The sequence below is a fragment of the Ahaetulla prasina genome, chromosome 8 (genome assembly GCF_028640845.1).
Source record: "Ahaetulla prasina isolate Xishuangbanna chromosome 8, ASM2864084v1, whole genome shotgun sequence".
In the NCBI taxonomy this organism is placed as follows: Eukaryota; Metazoa; Chordata; class Lepidosauria; order Squamata; family Colubridae; genus Ahaetulla; species Ahaetulla prasina.
The window spans coordinates 13,106,924-13,123,703 of NC_080546.1; the positions used below are offsets into that span (position 1 = coordinate 13,106,924).

A 16,780-nucleotide genomic window follows, 5' to 3' on the forward strand; every position below is an offset into this window, starting at 1 on the left:
TGTTAAACAGCTGTATAGTCTTGGCCCCTGTGCTGCAGCTCAGTTTCAGAGTCTTGGCAATCTTTTTATAGCCTAGGCCAGGGGTGAAATGTAAAACGATCAGGCAACTCAGCTGGGATCGCTAGAACCCTTTAAAAGCAATTTTTTCTGCAACCTCTTCGGCCGAAGAGGCTGTAAAAATGCTTTTAAAGGGTTCTGGTGATCAGGCAACTCAGCTGGGATTGCCAGAACCCTTTAAAAGCATTTTTTCTACAACCTCTTCAGCCAAAGAGGTTGTAGAAAAAATGCTTTTAAAGGGTTCTAGCGATCCCAGCTGAGTTGCCTGATCGCCAGAACCCTTTAAAAGCATTTTTTCTATTGCATTGGCAACACACTGCTGGCTCATATGTAAGGGATTGTCTACTAGGAGTCCTAGATTCCTTGCACAGTTACCGCTGTTGAGCCAGGTACCACCTATTCTATACCTATGCATTTGGTTTTTCTTGTCTAAGCACAGAACCTTCCTTTTCTCATCAGTGAAATTTCATTTTGTTAGATATGATCTTCAACAGCAGAACTCCAGATATTCACTAGGTGGCAGCAAAAGCATGTGGAGAACTCTAGGGGCCCAATGGTCATACCGCTTCATGGACCTCAGGTCTGATAGATCAATTCTCAACTGGATAACATAGTCTAGATCAGCACCCCCACCACCAACCTTTTGGGCACCAGGAACTGGTTCTGTGGAAGGGGATTTTCTTTGGACCGAAGGAGATGTGATTTTGTGTGCTGCATGCATCCTGCTAATGGGGCTTTTCTTGTTTGCCTGGTTTCTGGTACACCGCGGACTGGTGCCAGTCCACGGACCTGTTGTGACCCAGGCCCAAGTAGGTAGTAGGAACCTCAGTCAGTGTAAAAACAAACAAACTTTAATCGAACAGCTGAGAATTACTTCATTCTCAGCGTAGTCCAACTAAATTAAAGCAAATTCCCCCCAACACAAATTTCTCAGTCCTATCACCAACCTTGGTCCAATTAGGCAAACTGCCAAAGGCCTTTCTTGGCAAAAGTTCAGAAGACATCGATACAGAAATAAATGCAACAAGACGAAGCTATCAACATTGTTTTCCAGCAAAGAGCCCAAACGCCGTTGCTGGTCTTTTAAGCCTTATGGGAGGGGCCAATCATCTCTTGGCCCTACTCCCGAGTCGTCCTCTTTGCTTGAGGTGCTCTTGCCTTCTGGCAGCTCTTCTCAGGCGTGCATTAGGAACAGGCTCCTCCTGTTCCTCTGCCTCACTACTGTCAGCCTCTGTAGGCTCCAGAGTCCGCACCTCACTCGCGATGGCCTTGGCCCCACCCTCCCCAGCCTCCAGGACTGGCCCATATTCTTCCTCAGCCTCATTGCTGTCTGACTCCCTTGCCAGCTCCGCAGGCTGCTGGTGGACCACAGCAGGACCAGGGGTTGGGGACCCCTGGTCTAGATCCAGAGTCTAGAACTCCAACTAGTAGGTCGTTGCTAAGAATTTTGAGAGTTGACCATCACATTTTGCCAAGGTTACAAAAGACTAACCTACAGCCAGGAAAGGTTCTCCAAGTGTTCTTAGGAAATCCAAGTACAACTCCTAAAGTTGGCTGGAGAACTGGACCCACTGTTCAAATCTGCTACTGATTCCACTTAAGAAAGAAAAGATATATCTGGTGTAGAAAGTTGTCACCCACCTCTCTCCTAGAAGAATGAAATATTTTAGGAAACATTAAAAAGGCAGAATATTATATTTCCCTAAAGGCAGAAATATGCTCTTGGAGACAGAAAGCAGCTCCCTTCCTTAACTGCCCACAGCAGATGTCAGCACTTGAGATAAAGAGCTACTTAGCTCTATTCATAGGCAAAAATTCCCTGCAGCAAGGTCTGAACAAAGGTAAGATTAGCCCTCAGTCACAATAGGAATTTCCCAACAAGTCCCTTCATTGCATCAGCCCAAACTTCAACCAAACGTAGCTCAGACAAACTCCTAGGATTTGTATATGGCTTCATGGAGTATGTCAACAGCCAATAGAATACATGTTTTTGCCCAGGAACAGGAAGCTCAACTGCAAAGCCCAAGAGAAGGTATAAAAACTCCTCACCCTCAGCTCCATGTGGTCAGCTACCCAGAATCACACGTCCTTGGTGGTTCTGCTTCATCAACAAATGGACCCTCTTTCCAATCAGCCTCCACCCGCCATTTGGTCCCCAGTGCCTTTCTCCTGACTTGGAATTGGACCTGGATATTTTTCTTCCAACATTGGTGAGGCAAATGGGGCTCTACGATGGTGCAGCTGCTGCTTTGACTACTTGCGGCCTCCAGCGCTTCCACCTGGAGAAAACATCCCACTTCCCTCTGTTTTACAGTTGGTTTGTACGGCCACGCAGCACAGAGTGACCCTTAGGAAACCACTTGGAAGTGTTGGATCTGCCAACTTCCTGCCTGTGGCCTGCAAAGCTGTGTGTAGCTGCCGGCAAGCCTGTGATTATTTTATTTTATTTTGCATTCCATCCTCGAGCTTCAGGCAGAGCCTCAAGGTTTGCATCTGGCAACTGATCCCGCTAAGCTTCAGTTGCTCTAGGCAGAGGTTCCAAATATCTGCTTGATTTGCTCGCCAAACCTCTGTTTACTTCTCTGCCATTTCCTGTAGCTGTCTATTGGCTAACGAACGCAGAGGGATTGAGGGAGAGGCAAAGCTTTGTCCTTGCCCCACTTACAAGAAAGCTTGGGCCAGCTCAGAAGGCGCAGGAGAAACACCTGTTGTTCCCTTCTTGAGATCCAAACTGGAGGTCTCCAAAACTTGGCAACTCTAAAGACTTGTGGACTTCCACTCCCAAAATTCCCCAGCCAGCCAGGCTTTTCTTCAGCATGCTGGCTGAGGAATTCTGGGAATGGAAGCGTGCATATCTTAAAGTTGCCAGGTTTGGAGACCTCAGGTCTAAACCAGGGGTGAAATTTATTTCCCTTCCCTTACCAGTTTGGAAGTGCATGTACCGTGTCATGTGCGCACGCGGACCCTCTGCGCATGCGCAAACCCTTCTGCACATGAGCAGAGGGTAAAAAACAGGTTACTTCCTGGTTGAAACCAGGAAGGAACAACGACCGGGCGGGTGGGCGGAGCCTCATGCTGCCGTCGCTACCGGTTCTCCGAACCACCCGCCGCTACCAGTTCAGCCAAACCAGTCCGAACTGGTAGATTTCACCCCTGATCTAAACAATCATGCAAACAAAGTCTCCAAGACAGTGGTAGGAATTCTTGGCCCTAGACATCCTATCAAACCTAAAATGGACACTGCCCTTGAATGATATAAAACCCAAGGCTACGTACAATCCTAAACAAGTTTGTGTTAGACTAATGGAAGTGGGTAAGGGCCGTCTTTGGAAAGAGAACCTGATTTATGAACCCAGATATATGGGGCTTAGAATCTAAAACACAAGCCTAACAGTGAAAAATGATTTAGGTTGTCCTTGATTGTGCTTGCAGATGGTTAGTTATCTGACTTGGTAACATCTTCAGTGCTAGAAGGAAGTGGGGTTTATATCCTGTTTCCCCAAAAATAAACCCTATCCAGAAAATAAGCCCTAGCATGTTTTAGGCATGGACCCAATATAACCCCTACTCCCAAAATAAGCTGAGGTGGCGCAGTGGTTAGAGTGCAGCACTGCAGGCTACTTTAGCTGACTGCTAGTTGCAGTTTGGCAGTTCAAATCTCACCAGCTCAAGGTTGACTCAGCCTTCCATCCTTCCGAAGTTGATAAAATGAGGACCCAGATTGTTGAGGGCAAGAGGCTCACTCTGTAAACCACTTAGAGAGGGCTGTAAAAGTACTGTGAAGTGGTAGATAAGTCTAAGTGCTATTGCTATTGCTATTAAGAGCTTGCACAGCTGGCCATCCATCCATTCCATGTGGTTGCTCGTAGTGCCACAGCCACGAGGTGAGATGGGGTGTTGGTGGAGCTGCCCCATGCAGGGCCCCTACGGTCATGCAGGGCCACACCCTGACACCTGCCTCGCAGCAGCAGCCCTGGCAGCCATGTGCAGCAGGAGCCCACATGGCCGCCACCCCACTTCTTCTTCTTGCTTGTGACCAAAATGGAGCAGGAGGCCAAATGGTGTGGTGGTGCCGCGGCTCCCAGGCAACACAGGTGTCGGGATGTGGATGGCCTGGCTTTGGGGGCCCTGAGGAAAGCTGGCGTGGGGTGTGTGAGACAGTAGTTGGTCTGCACCCCCTCCGCCTCACCTCTTGGCCACAGCACCGGCGTGTCGCTCGGCCTCCTATTCTGGCCTCCTACCCTATTACGGCCACAAGCAAGCAGAAGTGGGCCAGTGGCCATGCGTGTTCCTGCTGAACTGGACTGCTGGATGGCCTGGCTGCAGGGGTCCTGCGGTAAGTCGGTGTGGGGCACGTGGGGCAGCTCCACAATCTGCGTCTCACGGCAATGGCACTGGCACACCGAGTGTCTTCCTACTCCACTGTGAGCAAGCAGAAGTGTTGTGTCTGCGCCCCCCCCTGAGCCGGGGCCCCGCCCAGAAAGTGACTCAGAAAGTGAGGGGGAAGGGCCATCAGGACTTACCTCTGGAGCACCAGCTTCCCTGGAGCCAGAGGCAGGCCAGGTAAAGGAGATAACGAGGCCTCCGTCCCCTGACTCTTCCCCCCCCCCAGACTACGCCTCCAGACCTGGCTGATGGCAATCAGGCCTGGCTGGACCCTAGGTTTCGTAGGCAGGAAAGGCGGAAACAACAGAAGCAGGGGTGGGGCAGGCCTAGGAAGTGCTGAGTCATGGAGCCACACCCCACAGGATATAAAAGCAGCAAGGGCTGCTATACCCCTTCGTGGCAAGCAAATCAACTGCTTAACTAGCGCTGAAGTACTGTTTGTTCCTGGTTGACTCATCGGCAGCAAGAGAGATAACAGAGACACTTGGCAGATGCTCACTAGTTTGCTGCCAGAAGTTGATAGTTGCCGGCTAATTAAGTCACCAGATTGAGGCGAGGGGGACAGAATAAGAAGTGGGCTTCCCATACATGGGGAAAAAATAAGACCCTGCCCCCCGAAAATAAGCCCTAGTGCTTATTTTAGGGCCCAAAAGTAAATAAGACCCAGTCCTATTTTCGGGGAAACGGGGGTATATAGTAGTTGGTCCTGCTGTGGGTGTTGTTTTCTCCTTCATAATTCTTTGATTAGGTTGTTGTTTATAGCTTCATCATTTGTCTGAGTTGATAATTCTTTGATGAAGTTATTGTTTACTGCTTGATTTATTGTCTGGTGTTAATCCTTGAGTTAAACCCTGCTGAATCCCAGTGTTGTGTCTTGCCCGCCCTCAGAGCAGCCGGGGCCTTCTTACCTGCTCCCCAACACTGAGGAATGTATGCCTTCCGGCCCAAGTCCTGGCTCCATGCCCCCACAAACTGCAGAAGAAGGAGCATCTCCCTGCCCCAGCCCTGACTCCATGCCCAGGCAAACGGAGCAGCTAGACCCCTCCCCCTCATCCACAGCAGGTGAGCCTGAGGAGGGTTTACTCCCAAGAACAGCTGATTGGAGTGACCCTCGCATCAGAAGATTGGAGAGGCGGAGGCAACAGAGGGAAGGGAGGGGCAGGCCTTAATGAGTGCTGAGTCATGGAGCCACACCCCATGGCCTATATAAAGGAGCTACTTTCTGGCAGTCTCTGAGTCAGGCAAAAGTCAAACTTATCTTGCTGAAGTCACTTACTGGTCTCCTGCCTGCTCTGAGGACTTTGCTAGGACTTTGGGCAGAGCTGCAGAGGCACGCCTGATTCGGATTTCCCGGACCCAGCCGTCAGCGGAGGAGTGGGACACGACACCCTGCTAGTCTTGAAATTTGAATAGGGATCGGGAATATTAGACCCATAGCAGCAGATGTTCCAGTAATAAAAGGACTGGGAGAACAGACAGAAGCTTCATCTCCAGGTGCAACCATTGCCTGCATAACCCTGCAAAACAGGGGCGGGATTCAGCCGGTTCTGACCAGTTCGGGCAAACCAGTAGTTATGGCCAGTGGCTGGGCCTGCCCACCCACCCTGGTGCTATCCTGTCTCATACAGTCGGCGTGTTTTTGATGCAATGCGCATGTGTGCAAGGTGCACGAGAGTGAAGTGAGAGCGCGCACACACACGCTTACATTTTCGATTCTGGGCGAACCAGTTTTTAAACTATGTGAAGCCCACCTTTGCTGCAAAACTACAACTTCAGCGAGGTTTTACATAAAAAAACTATTCTCCAAAAGCTGTTTCCCCCTTTCCAAGGGATTTTTAGAAATAGAAATAGAATTCTTTATTGGGCAAGTGAAATTAGACACACAAGGAATTTATTTCGGGTGCGTTATCTCTCAATGTACATACTACAATAGTGAAAAGCAACAGAGTTATAGTCATAAGAAGATACAGAGACAGGTAATAGATGATGAGGATAATGAGATGATTATTATTACCAGATAAAAATAGATGATGAGAATAGATGAGAATAATGATGGTAATACTGCCTTTTTAGACAGTTTGGCAGTGTTGTGGGAATTAGTTGTTTAGCAGCGTGATGGCATGGGGGAAATATATGATTTTAATTTTAATATATAATTTTATTAAAAGTTTTAAAAACAAAAGTAAAAAAAAATAATAGAAATTAATATAGAGCAGGGGTCTCCAACCTTGGCAACTTTAAGACTTGAAGTTGAAGTCCACAAGTCTTAAAGTTGCCACGGTTGGTGTTGTGACTCAGGTTCCTGGACCCGGACTCCTGGACTCGGATGATTCAGAAAGTGAGGGAGAAGACCTGGCAAGCCCTGCTTCTCTTGGGCCCTTTCCCTCCCTGACACCCACTCAAAGGGAGGAGGAGGGGCCGGCAAGGCCTGATTCTCTCGAGCCTTCTTCTGATTTGGCAACGCCCCAAGAACAGTTTTGGAGTGATGCAAGACTGCGCAGACGTGACCGGCGCGCGCAGCAGAAACAGCGTTGGGATAAAGCCAAGGAATGATGGTCATGCAGTGACATCTGCAGAGACTATAAATAGGAGGCGGGACTTCCTGGTTTTTTGTCTTGGACAAAGCAATGAATTTGCGCGGGCAAACTGTATCAATGGAGGGAAGAATATATTCGTGAGTAATTCTGGCCTTATCTATAATTTCCTCGTTATCTCCAGAAACTTGGCAGGCCCGTGGGTAGACGTGGCCAGGACATTTATCTAGAATAGAATAGAATTTTATTGGCCAAGTGTGATTGGACACACAAGGAATTTGTCTTGGTGCATATGCTTTCAGTGTACATAAAAGAAAAGATATGTTCATCAAGGTATGACATTTACAACACAATTGATGGTCAATATATCAATATAAATCATAAGGATTGCCAGCAACAAGTTATAGTCATACAGTCATAAGTGGAAAGAGATTGGTGATGGGAACTATGAAACGATTAATAGTAGTGCAGATTCAGTAAATAGTCTGACAGTGTTGAGGGAATTATTTGTTTAACAGAGTGATGGCCTTCAGGAAAAAACTGTTCTTGTGTCTAGTTGTTCTGGTGTGCAGTGCTCTATAGCGTCGTTTTGAGGGTAGGAGTTGAAACAGTTTATGTCCAGGATGTGAGGGATCTGTAAATATTTTCACAGCCCTCTTCTTGATTCATGCAGTATACAGGTCCTCAATGGAAGGCAGGTTGGTAGCAATTATTTTTTCTGCAGTTCTAATTATCCTCTGAAGTCTGTGTCTTTCCTGTTGGGTTGCAGAACCGAACCAGACAGTTATAGAGGTGCAAATGACAGACTCAATAATTCCTCTGTAGAATTGGATCAGCAGCTCCTTGGGCAGTTTGAGCTTACTGAGTTGGCGCAGAAAGAACATTCTTTGTTGTCCTTTTTTAATGATGTTTTTGATGTTAGCTGTCCATTTGAGATCTTGCGATATGATAGAACCTAGAAATTTGAAGGTTTCTACTGTTGATACTGTGTTGTCAAGTATTGTGAGAGGTGGAAGTATGGAAGGGTTTCTCCTAAAGTCTACCACCATTTCTACGGTTTTGAGTGTGTTCAGTTCCAGATTGTTTTGGTTGCACCACAAGGCTAGTCGTTCGATCTCTACGTCTATATGCGGATTCGTCATAATGAGACCAATCACTGTTGTGTCATCTGCAAACTTCAGTAGCTTAACAGATGGATCATTGGAGATGCAGTCATTGGTATACAGAGAGAAGAGAAGTGGGGAGAGCACACAGCCTTGGGGGGGCCCTGTGCTAATTGTACAGGTATTTGATGTGATCTTGCTTAGCTTCACCTGCTGCTTCCTGTTTGTTAGGAAGCTTGTGATCCACTTACAAGTCTGTTCCGGTACCTGTAGCTGGTTTAGCTTAGTTAGAAGGATGTCTGGAATGATGGTATTGAATGCTGAACTAAAGTCTACAAAAAGGACCCTTGCATAGGTCTTTGGAGACTCAAGATGTTGTAGGATGTAGTGCAGAGCCATATTAACAGCATCATCTGTTGATCTATTTGCTCGGTATGCAAATTGCAAGGGGTCTAACAGCGGATCCGTGATGGATTTCAGGTAGGAAAGCACTAGCCTTTCAAAGGTTTTCATGAAAGTAAATCTATGTAAATCTATGTAAATAAAGTAGAAGAGGAGGCCTTTGACTGACTCTTTGTTGGGAGTATTGGGGGAGGGAAACAGAACAGTTGGAGATCCCTGATATAGAGGAAGGAAGGAAGGAAGGAAGGAAGGAAGGAAGGAAGGAAGGAAGGAAGGAAGGAAGGAAGGAAGGAAGGACCTGTATGTATTTGAATCTAGTATTTTGGACCAATTTGGTCTAGTGCAGGGGTCTCCAACCTTGACAACTTTAAGACTTGTGGACTTCAATTCCCAGAATCCCTCAGCCAGCAAAGCTTTGAAGTCCACAAGTCTTAAAGTTGCCAAGGTTGGAGACCCCTGGTCTAGTGGTTAAGCACCAGGCTAGAACTGTGAGTCCTAGTCCCACTTCAGCTGTGAAAACTGGCTGGGTGACTTTGGGCCAATGATGTTTTCTCCCTCACAGGATTGTTGCTGTGGAGAAAATAGGAGGAAGAAGGCATGCAGGATATGTTTTCTACATCATTTGTAAAAATAATAAAGGAGGAATATATATATTAAAATCAAATTAGCAGGCCCAAATGTGTGTTCAGGAAAGATACACTCAAAAGTTCTCTGTGCCCCCCAACCCCCTCCCCCCAATCCCTAAGATACAACAAGAAAGAGCTCAGAGTGAATATTTGTTGTTGGAGGCCCCTTTGGCGGACCAATTTAGTGCCTGAAAAGAAAAGCAATACCCTCCATCTTTGGTAAAATTAGTACTTAGAAAAATTAGCGATTAGAAAAGTAGGAAAAGTAGGAAACCTTGGCTTAATCTGCACAGCCTTTGGGGAATAAGATGCTGAAAATTATCAGTGTGTACAGAGCTGGTATTCAGCCGGTTCGGACCAGTTTGGACGAACCGGTAGTGGAGATCATGGGTGGGCCCCCACACTTGCCCCGGCGCAATGCCATCCTATTTAGGCACATTTCTGAGGCCGGGCGCATGTGCAGAAGGCTGGGCACGTGTGCGGAAGGTGCACACGTGAAGTGAGCATGTGTGTGCGAGGCGAACCGTGGTAACAAAATGTAAAACCCACTGCTAAGTCTGTATATAGCATGGAATGGGGGGGTGAGTGCTATGGATTTGGGATTTTATCTGCATTACTATTATTGTTTAATAATTGTGAGGATGGTTTTGACGTTTTATGGGAGTTCTAAGCCCCTTTGACACGCTTGATAGATGCAGCTATTGAGATAGGTCAGAGAAGCCTTGGATGCAGCCATCAGGAGTCAACCTTAATTTCAGGGTGTCTTTATTGTTTTACTTCGTTTACATGTCTGCATGCCTATATACACTCAAAAATTAAAAGCATCTTGTATGCAAATTAAACAAATGCTACATGCGATAAGGCCTGCCCTTGTGTCTGTTTTAAAGCCATAGTTCAAGGATATTTACGTTGGCCACGATCCATCTCAAACACTGGGGTTCCAATGAAAACTTTTCCCACACACTGCATTCCTAATTAAAAACACATCTGCTTTCACATGACACTGGAAACAAGTCATTTGCCGTCCTGTGTAATTAGCCTCTACAGTTTAGCCTAGTTTTAAGCACTGAAAGTGAGATTATGTGAGATCCCAACCTTTCTTTTACCACAGCTTTTTTTTTTTTAGCTCAGTGGGATCTTAGGAGATGCGAAGCTAAGATGTTTGGCTGACTGAGGGAACAAAATAGCCGCACCGTCAAATCTAGGAGAAGCGTGGGCTAGTGGAGAGAGCTTAAAAAAAGCTTTGAATCAACTCTACTCAGTTCCCCAGCTCAAGGAGAATCCAGAAGCTTTCTCTCACCAGCTCCTACAATTGACTGATCTGTCTACTTCTACTTTGTCTGATTTGTCTACTTCTTTCCAATGGCAGAGCTAGTTCTGGAAAGTTACTTTCTTCCAGGTCAAAGTATGGGTTGACTTAACCCTATATCAGGTGTCTCCAACCTTGGCAACTTTAAGCCTGGCGGACTTCAACTCCCAGAACTCCGGGAGTTGAAATCCACCAGGCTTAAAGTTGCCAAGGTTAGAGACCCCTGCCCTATATTGTTCAGCTAGCACGACAGTGGCTTCCCATATTGCTTTCACTCTATCTAGATAAGAAGTCCTTACACAACATTTTTGGTCTATTACCTGAAGGTGGTAGACAGAGGTGGTATTCAGCCGGTTCATACTGGCTCGGGCGAACTGGTAGCAGCAACTGCAGGTGCACCCACCCTGGTGTAATACCATCCTATTTAGCCATGTGTTGTGACCCAGGCCCAAGTAGGTAGTAATAAACTTAGTCTGTGGAAAAACAAACTTTATTCGAACAGCTGGGAATTATTTCATTCCCAGCGTAATTCAACTCAAAGTAAAACAAATGCCTCCCAACACAAATTCCTCAGTTATCTCACAAACCTCAGTCAAATTAGGCAAACTGCCAAAGGCCCTTCCTGGCAAATGTCCAGAAGCCACAAATGTCCAGAAGCCACAAAAACAAAGACGTATACAAAGCAGAAGATGAAGCAGAAGACGCAGCTAAAATGTTCATTTTCCAGCAAAGCTCAAATGCTGTTGCTTGTCTGTTTTAAGCCTTATGGGAGGGGCCAATCATCTCTTGGCGCTACTCCCTGGTTATCCTTTTTGCTTCAGCTGCTCTTACCTTGTGGCAGCTCTTCTCATGCGTGCATTAGGAACAGGCTCCTCCTGTTCCTCTGCCTCACTGCTATCAGTCTCTGGAGGCTCTGGAGTCCGCACCTCACGCCCCGATGGCCCTGGCCTCACCTCAGCCTCATCGCTGTCCGACTCCGTTGCCAGCTCTGTAGGCTGCTGACAGACCACAACACTATGTTTTCGAGAGCGGGCACACGTGCGGAAGGCGTGTGCACAAGCGAAGCGCATGCGTGGAAGGACGGCCACATGTGTGGAACGCACTTGTACGTGTGAAGCGAGCATGCGCACGCTGGGCGAACCAGTGGTAAAAATATGTGAATCCGACTGCTGGTGGCAGAGAATCAAACCTCAGCCTTCTTTGTGGAAAACATAGGACTTTCTGCTGAGCAATGATTTTTTTTTCTCTCCTAAAGGAGATAACAATGCAAGAGATTGTGGCCAACAAGAGGTTACTCACAAATGGAGCTCAAACCATTTTTTTTCCTCCACAACAAAGCAACCCTAGTCATAATTCAATCATGGATGACATAGTCTACATACCAAGAGTTTACAACGGGAATCTACCGAGCAAAGGGCTACTTTTCCAATAAAATGGGACATGCTAGGCCGATTTGAGGCCTACCCCTTTGTGAGTTGTTTCTTTGCTCACTTGCGATGGGAGCCTATCCAGTTGTTCTTCGCTGCCCTCTTTTAAAAAGTCCTGAGGCAGAGTTTGTGTACGACAAACACACCCATTGCTTTGGTTCCTGTCAAACCAAACCAAACTAGAGTAAGCCAGGCGGTAATTTGTTTCGGTTTGTGCAGAAACAGCTCTCGGAGGATGGTCTCTTTGAAGTGCTTCCCGCGAAAGATGGTTGCATATGAATAGCATCGGTACAAAATATCAAATTATACACATTCGAAATGAGTGCATTGGTTTTGTGAGACATTTAAAAATGCATACCTCGAATGGATTTGGTTGCACTCATAAGTGGGTCACCGGTCTAAGTTCCAGCAGCTGTGGAACATCTGTAATGAATAAGCAGATCTTCTCTTGCTGTGTGAAATGTATACTTTAAGCCAGGGGTCTCCAACTTTGGCAACTTTAAGACTTGTGGGCTTCAACTCCCAGAATCCCTCAGCCAGCAAAGCTGGCTGAGGAATTCTGGGAGTTGAAGTCCACAAATCTTAAAGTTGCCAAGGTTGGAGACCCCTGCTTTAAGCATTAAAGCCCCAAAGAATCTGGACACTTTAGAGATGTAGGCATTACTTTGCTGATCTCTTTTTGTGTGGTGTGCATGGAAATGATTGAACACAACTGTATCTCCTGATGTACGGAGGTGATGGAAAACTACATTTCTCAAATGGTCCTGAGGGACAAAGGACCATCATCAATCAAGGATCCTCAGTGTATCCAGAATCCTTATCTAAGTGGGGAAATATTTCCCTTCCATTGTTTGGGTGACAGCAGAGTCGTATAACCCCGGGTTTCTCAAAACTTACCTTAATATGAGGCAAAAGTACCTGTTCAGTTAGTGGTTAAAGGCACCTGGCTAGAAGCTAGGAGATCATGAATTCTAGTCCCATCTTAGGCATGAAGTCGGCTGGTGACCTTGGGCCAGTCGCTCTTCTTCAGTTCTGGGGAAGAGACAATGACAAACTTTTATAGGTTAACATTTTTTATTGATTTATAAAGTATAAAGTTTTAGTTTTAGTTTACCTTATTGTCTTTGCACCCAGGGGTGGGTTCTACTTACCTTTAATACTGGTTCGCAATGGGAGCGTGAATGCGTGCTCGCTTCGCTTGTGCGCGCTTCTGTGCGTACACAGATCACCAAATGTGATGTCAGAGCAGGTTGGCGGAGCCTTCCAAATGTGATGTCAGAGCCGTTTTTACTACCGGTTCTCAAGAACTGGACAGAACCATCCAGATATGCAAGCGAAACGTTGGAGATGTAACTCTGATGATGCTACATATTTTCATGTATGGTGGACTTGTAAGAAAATTAAATCTTTCTGGATAAGAATCTGGTGGATTATGCAAAATGTTTTGAAGAAGAAGATAAAGTTCCTGCCGCAATTTTTCCTTTTGGGAATAATAACAGACTGTACAGTGATTGAGACGAAATTGATTTTGAACTTAATAACAGCAGCAAGACTGTTAATTGGACAATATTGGAAGAAAAAAGAAGTACCTACAATAGAAGAATGGATATTGAAAGTTTCCAATTTGGCTGAGATGGCCAAAATCTCAGCCTTTTTGAAAGACAGTACTCAAGAAAAATATCTAAATGAATGGAAGAATTGGATTGATTATATTCAAAATAGATATCAGATTAAGAAATTTCAGATTGCCTTTGAATGAAGGATGTTGTTTTTGATTTTAATGGAAGAAGTCAGGTTATGTGAAAGAGAAGGATTATAATTGTGTTAGATTTTAAAAATTTAATGTATGACTGTTAGTTTATTGAACTATACCCTTCATATGTTTTATCCTCCAGTCCCTAATCATCTTTGTTGACTTTCTAGAGTCTCAACACAAAACTGGATGCAATATTCCAAGTGTGGCCTTACCAAGGCATTATAAAGTGGTACTAACACTTCACGTGATCTTGATTCTATCCCTCTGTTTATGCAGCCCAGAACTGTGTTGGCTTTTTTAACAGCTGCTGCACACTGCTGGCTCATATCTAAATGGTTATCCACTAGGACTCCAAGATCCCTCTCACAGGTACTACTATTGAGCAAGGTACCACATATACGGTACTGGTGCATTTTGTTTTTTTGGCCTAAATGTAGAACCTTACTTTTTTCACTGTTGAATTTCATTTTGAAAGACAGTACTCAAGAAAAATATCTAAATGAATGGAAGAATTGGATTGATTATATTCAAAATAGATATCAGATTAAGAAATTTCAGATTGCCTTTGAATGAAGGATGTTGTTTTTGATTTTAATGGAAGAAGTCAGGTTATGTGAAAGAGAAGGATTATAATTGTGTTAGATTTTAAAAATTTAATGTATGACTGTTAGTTTATTGAACTATACCTTGTGTTTGCTCCGGGAAGTCCGGGGGGGAGGGGGGGTTTGGAGGGGGGGAGGGGGGATAGGAGAGGAAAAAATTTAATTGTTGTAAAACTTTTTTAATTAAAAAAAAAAAAAGAACCGGACAGAACCGGGAGCAACCCACCCCTGATTGTACCTTCGTACAACGAAATAAAATGCCATCTTCAGTGTACATTATAACTATAAAAAATAAAACACATATCCTTTGCATTCTGTACAATTGAATTAAACCCCCTGATATTGCATTAACATTGCACTACACAGTAGAATTCAATATGGTTACTGCCCTGGGATAGAAGCTGTTTTTCAGCCTGTATCGTTTGCCTCATGGTAATAGTTCAAGGGATGCGGTAGCTCAGGGGTTAGGACGTCGAGCTTGTCGATCGAAAGGTCGGCAGCTCAGCGGTTCGAATCCCTAGTGCTGCTGTGTATTGGGGTGAGCTCCCGTTACTTGTCCCAGCTTCTGCCAACCTAGCAGTTTTTAAAGCATGTAAAAATGGAAGTAGAAAAAATAGGGACCAGCTTTGGTGGGAAGGTAACAGCATTCCGTGCGCCTTTGGTGTTGAGTCATGTTGGCCACATGACCACGGAGACGTCTTCGGACAGCGCTGGCTCTTCGGCTTTGAAACGGAGATGAGCACCACCCCCTAGAGTCAGCAACGACTAGCACGTATGTGCGAGGGGAACTTTTACCTTTACCTTTAATAGTTCAAAAACAGGGTGGCCAGGATGAGATGGCTCTTTAAGAATGTTTTGAACTACAATACAATACAATACAATACATAAAGTAAATAGAAAAGCAGTGGAGGGGAGGGGAAAGAGAAGTGAGGAAAGAAAGAAATAGAAGCATTGACTTTTGACTCTCTGTTATAGTAAAATAAAGCATTAAGATCAAATCCCAACTTTTTGCTTTTTCATAATAATATGAACAAGCCATTTCTATAAAGATCTATCTGTCTAATCAGTAAAACCCTAAAGTCAAATGTTCATTCTTTTCCACATCAAGTACGAAGTTCAGAAGCGGTCTCCATGTACAAAACTACTTTTTGTACAAAAGTACAAAAGTACTTACATTCTTTTCTTCAATCAAAGTGGTCAATTTTGCCGTTTCCGCCAACTCCATCAACTTCTACAACCATTTGTCCATAGTAGGAATCGAAGTGTCCTTCCATTTTTGTGCATACAATAATCTTGCTGCTTTAAGGCAACGGGTGTGGACTTCAACTCCTTGAGTTCCTCAGCCAAAATGACAATTGAAAAACATTAATGGAGATTGTTCAAATGGGGTAGGAAGGATTTAAAAATAAGATGGCCTTTCCTCATTTATACTGCTATGTGAAGTCTAATGAGGTCAAGAATCATCACCATTATTTTATTAAACTTGTATGCTGCCCAACTCCCAAAGTCTATGTAACATAACGTTCATACCAAAAGTTTGCAGTTGTCAAATCTTGATGCCTGTATGGACAAATGCTTTACCGTCTTGTCAGTTACACTTTTTTATTTTTATTTATTTATTTATTTTTATTTATTTATTTTATTTGTCATAACAGCATACATAAGCATAAGCATGAAGCAACGGTAGGACAGGAACAGTAAGCACATTTGTGCTCTTATGCACGCCCCTTATAGACCTCTTAGGAAAGGGGTGAGGTCAATAGTAGACAGTTTTTGGTTGAAGCTTTGGGGACTTTGAGAAGAGACCACAGAGTCAGGTAGTGTATTCCAAGCATTAACAACTCTGTTACTGAAGTCATATTTTCTGCAATCAAGATTGGAGCAGTTCAATTACTTTTAATATGGTTGCAGAGATCATTAATGTATAATATACTTCTGACAATCGGACTATTCCTAGAAAGGTACATCATGTATGCAAAATATACCATAAACGAAAACTTGGCTTCTTGAATTGTGAGAAGATTTTTCGTGATTGGCTCTCCCACAAGATTTGCCAAAATGACTACTTTGGGTAGGAAAGATTATCTAAGATTGCAATGAATTATACAGTCATCTAATTTAAGAAGGGCTGTGTTTTCATGACATACTAACCCATGTTCTTTACTCAAGTTTTCTAAGTTTATACAGATACTAGTTACAAGCTTATATGAACCAGATTTGCATGATACTATAATGCAGGGGTGTCAAACTCAAGGCCCATGAGCTGGGGGTGCTTAAATCTGGCCCACAGGGCTGCCCTGGAAACAGTGAAGGACCAGCACGCGGTGCCTCTGCCAGCAAAAATGCACGCAGCCCACCCACCCACCCTGTCTCCGTTTTCGCTGGCAGCGGGCTAGCAAAACAAACTAAAAACAAAACAAAAGGAGAAATGTTTCCCCTTTTGCATTTGCGCATCCAAGAAGGGACAGGAAAGGAGAAAGGGAAAGAGGGAAGACAAAGAAAAAGAAGGGAAGATTGGAAGAGAGCAATGAAGGAAAAATAAGGAAAGAGGGGAAGGAAGAAGAAAGGAGAACGAAGA

General features: G+C 44.7%; 1 protein-coding gene across 1 annotated transcript in view; it reads left to right on the forward strand.

The window, feature by feature from the left end:
* The window catches only part of CFAP299 (cilia and flagella associated protein 299), a 349,756-nt gene that overhangs the window by 320,693 nt on the left and 12,283 nt on the right, over positions 1 to 16,780 (forward strand). The window lies entirely within an intron of this gene.